Source organism: Lissotriton helveticus, chromosome 4_1 (assembly GCF_964261635.1).
Source record: "Lissotriton helveticus chromosome 4_1, aLisHel1.1, whole genome shotgun sequence".
Classification (NCBI taxonomy): domain Eukaryota; kingdom Metazoa; phylum Chordata; class Amphibia; order Caudata; family Salamandridae; genus Lissotriton; species Lissotriton helveticus.
The window spans coordinates 1,767,341,964-1,767,350,437 of NC_136063.1; the positions used below are offsets into that span (position 1 = coordinate 1,767,341,964).

General features: G+C 43.4%; 1 protein-coding gene across 1 annotated transcript in view; it reads left to right on the forward strand.

Moving 5' to 3' along the window:
- LOC144827679 (protocadherin-11 X-linked-like) overlaps positions 1 to 7,903 on the forward strand; it is a 420,026-nt gene extending 412,123 nt beyond the window's left edge. The window contains exon 5 of the mRNA XM_078685909.1: positions 7,459 to 7,903. The gene's annotated coding sequence lies outside the window, so the exon portion shown is untranslated. The remainder of the gene's footprint in view (positions 1 to 7,458) is intronic.
- Positions 7,904 to 8,474: the final 571 nt, after the last annotated feature.

An 8,474-nucleotide genomic window follows, 5' to 3' on the forward strand; every position in this document is an offset into this window, starting at 1 on the left:
CAACAAGGCACAAATCTCCGACATCCGTGTCAATTTGAGGGCCTGTGGCAGAAAAACCTTCCCCCAACAGAGTCATGGAGTGAGCCCCAATGTAAGTGAGATCCTGAATCAGAACAAGGCATGATTTCTTCAGATTCAGCAGAAATCCATGGGCCTCTAGTACTTGGCAAACCTTCTGCGCATGGCACTCTGCCCTAGGGAAAGAAGAGGCACAAATCAAAACATCATCCAGGTAAGGAAAAATCCTAATCCCTCTCCCATGCAACAGTCCAATCAGAGGGGCCAACACTTTAGTAAAAACCTAGGGAAAGGAACAAAGACCAAAAGGCAATACCTTGAACTGAAAATGACATCCCAACACACAGAAGCGTGGAAGTCTTTGGGACTCCCGATGGACTCGGACATTAAGATAAGCATCCTGCAATGAGAGAGAAGCCAGAGAATCCTTTCCATGAGACTCAAAACCCCTGCCAGGAGATCCTCTCTTCTCAACCCATTGTGGGGACAAGGTGTGATCCAAAAATGGTCGGGGTTTCACTGAAAAACCAATGCAAAACCCCTCTGTCACCACCTGAAGGACCCACTGATCAGAAATGGGACATCTCCACTTGTTCACAAAGAGAGACAGGTGTCCCCACACTTGGACCCCGCTCACAGCGATAAATTCAGGGTTTGAAAGCAGCGGAGGAAGTGTAAGAAGAAGCAGGGAACTGGGACTTGTCAGTGGAAGGAGCACTTCGGCCACACCGTCTTCCATGAGAGGGCTAGTGAGCCCTCCCTTGCCGAGCCAGACCAAAAGCCCTCCAAGCACCAAAGAACGTGTGGACCTGTCAACCTATCCAGAGCCAAATGTTTGCAATCCTCAGCAGACTTCTTAACCATAGCCTCCAGAGGAGGCTAAAAGAACTTCACCCTTGAGAAAGGATTCTTCATCAATAAACCTTTCCGAACCTCTGTCGCTTTACAAGAACGTACACACAACTGGCAGCGAGCAGCGACAGAAGAGCCAGCTGCAGAGCTGCAGCTCCCAAGAAATCAAAAGTAATGTCAGAAAGGAGCCACACCTGCTGCTCCATCAGAGCGAGTGTGGGAGAAATGTCCTCACCCTGGCCCATCAACTCAGCCAAAGACTGGAAGTCTTTTATCAAGGAAATATAATAGCAAAATTAAAAGCAGCAAAAGTATGTTTAACTGCTGCATCCACGTTCTTATCAACAGAGTCTGCCGGAGTAGCATCATCTGAAATAATAGCACCCTATGACGTCATCCAAGCCATCCATGAATCCACCTACACAGAAGCAGGAAACCTATCTGCAAAGTCCTGCAAAAGATAGCACTTCCCCAGAAACTGGGAAAACCCATGTTTAATAATATCTTTCCATTCCATCTCCAAAACTCTAAGAACCGAAGAGTGAATACGTAAGGACTCATGCTCTTTCTTTCTTTCTTTATTTATTTATTTAGAAGTTTTCTATAGCGCTAACAAGACTCGAAGGTAGCAGAGCGCTTTACAGTAAAAGGAATGAAAAGGTGAACAACAAGATACGTAACAAGTAAAGGCGATCAACGAAAGACAATTTGGGAGGAGGAAAAGTTCATACAGTAGGACTTCTTGGTAATAGGATACAGAGATACCACATAGTTCTGAGGATGCTTGCTGATCCTAGTTACCCACGACCTAGGGAACGGATAAGGAACAAGGATTTGAGTTGGATCCTGAATTCCGCATAGGACGGTATGGTTCTGATGTGCGGGGGGATAGAGGTCCATATTTTGGGGGCATTTCCTGTAAAGGAGCAGTCCGCAGTTCTCTTCTTTCTGGTTTTTAGTAGGATGAGCAGCAGGGAGTTAGAGCTTCTCAAATTTCTAGCTTGGCCTGCTTTTTTGAGCTTGTTTGCCAAGTATTCTGGTTTTCCGGTATGGAGGGCCTTGTGGGTCAGGCAGGCTGTTCTGAAGGTACTACGCATTTCCACCGGGAGCCATTCGAGTTCTCTGAGTGCTGGGGAGATGTGGTCAGATTTTTTGCATCCTGTGATCATTCTCACTGCCGCATGCAGTGTTGTTTTTAATGGGGCCATGTACGATTTGGGGATGCCTGTTAGGATTGAGTTCCCGTAGTCCAGTCTAGATAGGACTAGAGATTGCGTGGCTAGTTTAAGGTCTTTGTTGGTAATGAAAGGTTTGATTTTGTTCAGAAGTCTGAGGTTAAAGAATGCACTTTTTGCCGAGTTCTTAATGTGGTTTGTCAAGGTTAGTTTGGGGTCTAGGGTGAAACCCAGAGATTTTACGGAGTCAGCTAGCGTGAGAGTACCTTTAAGAGCATCGATTGACTTCAGCCACTCGATGATTTGAGGGTTGTCTTCTTTGTTTGAGATGAGAAGAGTTTCGGTCTTGTCGGGATTGAGTTTCAGGTGATTCTTCGTCAGCCAATCTTGAACATCATTTAGGACAGCATTAAGTCTGTGGATGTCATTAAGAGAAGAGGTTTCTAGTTAGATCTGCGTGTCATCCGCGTAGAGGTGGAAGTGGATGTTGGCATTCCTGAGTAGTTTGGCGAGCGGTTCCATATAGATGTTGAAGAGCTGAGGAGAAAGTACTGATCTTTGGGGGACACCCTTGTTGTTATTATTTGCGAGCGGTTATGTAGAAAGGAGGAAAACCACTCGAGAACTACTTCGCCAAGGCCAGCTCTTACTTGCAGAGTCTTGATGAGGAGCTTATGGTCCACCGTGTCAAAAGCTGTGGATAGATCAAGGAGTATTAGGAGGCAGCACTTGTTTGCGTCAAGAGAACCGTGAATGTCGTCTATGATGTTCAGCATCGCGGTTTCTGTGCTGCGGCCTTGTCTGAAGCCGGATTGGAGGGGGTCCAGGAGATTGATGTTGTCCAGATGATGCGTCAATTGCAGGAGTACGGAGCATTCCAGTGTTTTTGCGAGCAGAGGGAGGTTAGATATCGGTCTGAAATTGTTCAAGTCAGTTGAGTCAAGACCGGGTTTTTTCAGCAGAGGGGTGACTTGTCCCATTTTTAGACAGTCGGGGACCACTCCGCTTTGTAGGGAGCTGTTTATGATTTTGCCCCAGATAGGTGCTAAGGTGAGCTTCATTTTTTTTTGATTAGTGAGGGCGGAATGGGGTCTGAGATGTGTGCTGATGGTTTGGAGGTCGAGATCAACGAGATTATCTCAGTTTCCTGCACAGGGCGAAAGCTTAGCCAAAGGAGGGGAGAGGAGCCGGATGGAAGGGCCTGTGGGATAGCCGCGTTGCTCTTCTGGAGGTGTAAGTTGTTGGTGTCTAGAGATAATTAGATTTTTAAGACCTTGTCGCTGAAGAAGCTGGTGAAGTTATCGCATAGTTCTTTGGACGCCTGCAGGGGTGTGGGCAGAGGCTTGGATGTTTGATGTCTGATTATGTTAGCTACTGAGAAAAGAAATATGTGTCCTCCTCAGTCATCCCAGCTTCTAGAAACAGCAAATTGGAGCGAATATGCTGAGGGACATCTTGTAAGTCTGAACCCTGCACATAATGAACCTTCAACTCCACATCCTCTTCCCCATCAGAATCATGCGAGATACCAGGCTCCATCCTCGAATTTTTAGAAGGAGGAACAGCCTCCCTGTCTGGAATGCCTCAGCCACAGCAGCCTGAATCATCTGCTGAATAACTGCCAAGGAAGGAAGAGGCTCAAATTGCTCTACCTCCTCTGTGTTATGGGATGTCCCGAGTAACTTGCCACCCACTCCATCATGTAGCACAGCACACCACTGCAGTAAGCACTGGAATAAACACCTACAGAACTGGCAAACAATCGATGTAAAAAATGCCATGGTCGTCAGGGAAACACTCCCATAATGCACCACAGCGGCACCCAGCACGTTCCAAGCGTGCACACCACTTGCCACACAAGAAATAGATCCCCAAGGCCTCCCACAAACTAGAAACGTCTCCCACAACAAGCCAAGCTCACATGCCTCTGACAGTAGGCCGTTGAGTGAAAGGCAAGGCCAGACTGCGCCCACCCCGCATGGCATAAAGGGAGCAACAGGGAAGTCCGAAAAAGGTGAGTAAACCTACATCACCGGGTATTCATAAGCGGTCTGCCATCCAAGTACTAACTAGGCCTGCCCATGCATAACTTCTGAGATCAGATGGGTTCAGCAGTCTTCCAGGGTGGTATGGCCATAGACTCAACACCCAAGACAAAATTTATGACTCACCTGCAAGTACGCTCAGGCAGGACAAGGCCAGCAGAGTGTGCAGCAAGCATTCCACAGTATGCAGCCCGCACAGAAAAATGCCGGATCCACACTCCCCAGTAGTCTGCTAAAGCAGTACATGGGGAGTGTGAAAACTATGAATATACAAAAAAGAGGCCACCCCAGCATGCCCAGCACACCACGATCCCAGGGATGCCAAAGTCCGCTAAAACAGGACCTCGATCCCACTTACCTAAAAAACTGGAAACAGCATTTGGAGCAGTGCAGAAACGAAAACACAGGTCTATGTGATGTATGGTGCCTCCATTTATCCCATTCTTGGATGGAAGAAGGGGCCATGTTGGAGGGACGGGCGACAAGTACGCTGACTTTTTTTTGCTTGGAGTTTCTGTGGAAGCCTAAAGCTCATGTGCTAATTACTGAGCGAGGAAGACGAACGAGGAGGTAATACGTGTTGTGTATAATTCACACATGTTATGTAAAACATTAAACTTGTTTATATCGAATTGTATTAAATGTCCATAAACCTACATGTTAGCCAGGACATTTTTACCTCCACAGTTTTGAATCTACCTTTTCAAATCCAAATGTATTATGTTTAATCTAAAAATAAAAGCACCATTAGTTTGAATGTCAATACGACAACCTTAATTCGAATAGACTGCATTCCTTGAGCTTTGATCAGCAAAATAAGGAAATAAAATAAATGTGAACGAGAAAATGTCATCCTAACATTATTAGACTGGTTAAGCTTTTGTTAATTTAGAAGAAAGAATGTGCACATTCCATAAAAACTATTCACTGAATTACTGATAAATATATATTCAGGTACCCTATCCAAACTGAGCACTGCACAACATAAATTGCCCTCTTCATTGCATAAACACATATGGCTTATGATGAGGTAATGAGGAATTAGAAATGAGGTAAGGGTGGAGGAAAACAGTAACATAAAAAGCGTACTATTGAACTGTAAGTGTGAGTACGAGCCCTTTGAGTGGCAATATGTGTTGCCTTCCAGAGCCATAGTTCTGCACACCTCTGCAACACCTTTCTAAAACCTTTTCATTTCATTTTCTGGTATAGAAGTTTCCACCTTTGATGGAAGACGTGTTCTTCATTATCCCAGAGGACTCTGAGTCAGGTTTAGGTATGATTGGGCGTGAGAGTAATGGCCCGTTCAATAATTGCTGCACTCGCTACATCCAGAGGGGTTCACACTTGGCTTCCCATCAGATACACAAGAACAGCAGGTGTTGATAGCTTCTATTATGGGCATTTGGACAGGGTTGTGTGTGTCCACAGTCCGACTGATATACACATAGAACAGTCCAACGAGAAGGCACCAGAACATGTATTCTCGTGTTTTTCTCTTGGACCAATAAGGGCAGCCTCGTGCCTTTTAATGAATATTAGTGTGATTGAGGGCAACCCATTGTGCAATAAACGGTTACTGCAGCATACCTGCACAGCACTGGGCACGCATGACAGGGACAACACTCTCTCACAACACTAAGGCCTAGAGGCTTGGCAGCAGGTGTCTGTTAATGATAGTTAATGCACCGTTGAAAAGAAACCCATATGTTAAGGACGCAGCAGCGCACACTGCCGAAAGGCAGACATAATTATTAGTGCAGTGTGACACAGTTACTATAAATACCATGCAATCGCCAGAAATTGTCATTTTAACTGAGATGTAATATCAGGAGGCATCAAGTTCACTGTCACACACCGGCAATGTTACTCAGCAAAAGAAGGGTTGGCAGGGCAGCCTAAAAACGCGCAAGTACCATTCCCTCAAAGAATGATCAATAATGCTAGATTCGTGGGAGGACCTCAGGCCAACATAATTCATTCATTGTGTTGAGTGTTATGTTCAGTCAGAAGCACCGTAGTTCCTAAATCATGAGGTGCTAGGTCAGCACATCTCACCCACACTAACACCCCAGGATGGTCACATGGAACAATAATGCATTGTAAAAAATGCTAGAGGATTTTGTCACTGAGAAAGCCAAGAAGGGAGTGTCCCTCATGTGCACTTGAGTGTAGGAATGAAGAGCCTCTCGTGCAAGTCTGAAGTCCCTAACCACAGACCTCTCTGTGCGATTTCTGATCAGCTGATGCCAGAGCAGTGCGGCCCTCACCTCATTAATGGTGTGCATATTATGCACTACAGCTCCAGGAATGTTATCTCAGTCACATTAACTATACAGCGTTTTGCTGCATTAGTACCCAGAGCGTAGCTTTATATAATTATGAATTATATGCATTAGCGAGGGGACATAGTTCAAATTGAATAGTTTGCTGTGAAACACATGACAAGCTGCGTGCTGCTACAGGACAGGCTACCCCTGGTAATAACGTCTTTGTGTCTTTGGTCCTCACCAGAAGGGAGTACATTTATCGCAGATACAATCAATAAGGATTACTTACACCCAGATACTATCAATCCTAAAGAAGAGATCATAAAATATAAAATAAGGGAGTGGGGCTTAAAAGAGGAACAAATAAATATCAAAACAACCTGATGTATAGATACAACTTCGGAATACACAAAGTTCTTGTCATTTGGAAAATCTACAGCTGTCAAAAAGACAAAATACTGTTTGGATTTCATTTTGACTCTAAAAGTGCTTTTACACGTCCCCAGCCCAAACACTTAGGATGGGGCTCGAGTAAGAAAGCTATTACATCTTAATAAACTTTTAGCAGATTCTTCTTTTATTTCCACGACTACTTTATTTTGTTGTGGCACAATTAAGCTTTTAGCCTGTACTCCTTTTGCTCCCATTGTTTAATATTGTTCTCAGGGAACTTAATTGGCATTCAACAGCCTCTTCTGATTTTATTCAAACAATTGGTGACAAGTGCATCTTTCTGAGAAAAGTGTCAGGGAGAATAACACATATTTGGCAATGTATCAACTAGCAGCCCTCCCTCATTTATGTCATAACATATCAGAAAAGCGTCCTTACTATATTTATCCTCTTCAACTATTCACTGCTTCCAGGTATCTCCATGTCGCACCTTACAATTTCCCTGCATGAGCTTTTATTTCTAAAGGCAAATTATGACTCTGATGGTTACCTAATAAGCACATTGACATATTTTGTAACTGCGGTGCATGTTACCCATTTAATCGCATAATAAATGCCATAGCTATAAATGTATTTTTATAGATATATGTTTTGAAGAAATGATGCAGGAAAGGGCTTTTCTCATGCTGTTTCTCTGTTTGCCAGCTCTGAGACCGTCACCGCATCAGATGTCATGTACTGAAGTCGTTTGTGTACACAATGATGTAAAGCCAGCAAGCTTGGAAACACGGAAACAGCACGAGAAATCCCATACGCCTGACACTAACTGCCGAAGACTTTAATCATCTGATCGCCACAGAGGTCTGCAAGTGATTCTGGACTATCCAAGATGCCCACCTGTAAGGTATCCAGGGCAAGATTGCTTTTTCTTCTTTTAATAAAGGACAGAGAACGTTTGGTACTTGTGCTTCTGTGTTGAAGAACATGTTACATAACAAGGAACAGTTCCTACCTTCCCAAATGGGAACTCCTATAAAATATATTGATTTTATACTGCTTGTAATCATCTCTTTTTGGTTTTATGTTTTTTAATAATTTATTTGGATTGATGTAAATTTGTATTCCTATTTTACCCCTTTCACACTGATATGGTGGCAATAAAATGTATTCAAAGATTTTGAGAACATTGAATCATTCTCCATACATAGCCAGATATTTTAAAACAGAAACGGTATATCTATTTTCATCGCTGTTTTGAAAAAAAATAGTTGCAGAAGAGGATTTAGCAACTTTTGAGCCCCACTTCGGATGAAGATGCTTCACCTGTCCCAAGCACTTTTTGGTTCGTCCGATGTTCCATGAAGTAATCTGCAACTCACTCACTTCACAAAGAAGAAAGAAAATACAATGACGTTCATATTTGGAATCATGTAAAATTTGTTTCAGTCTATGCATTGCAAGTTGCTCCTTGTAAGTCATAATTGTGTTTATGGATTGCAATAGTACCTCTTGAGTAGACATATTTAGCAAGGCATTCTTAATATTTAAAAGAAGAATAGTATTGTTGACACATTTTAATTACGTACGAAAATGTCATTCAAAATATTAAAGTACCACGACATAAATACATGAATTAACTTTTTTGAATGTTCCCATTTCATCAAGCATTTCTGACGTTTAAATGGTTGTTTTATAGTTTTTCTTCCACGATGGGGCACTCT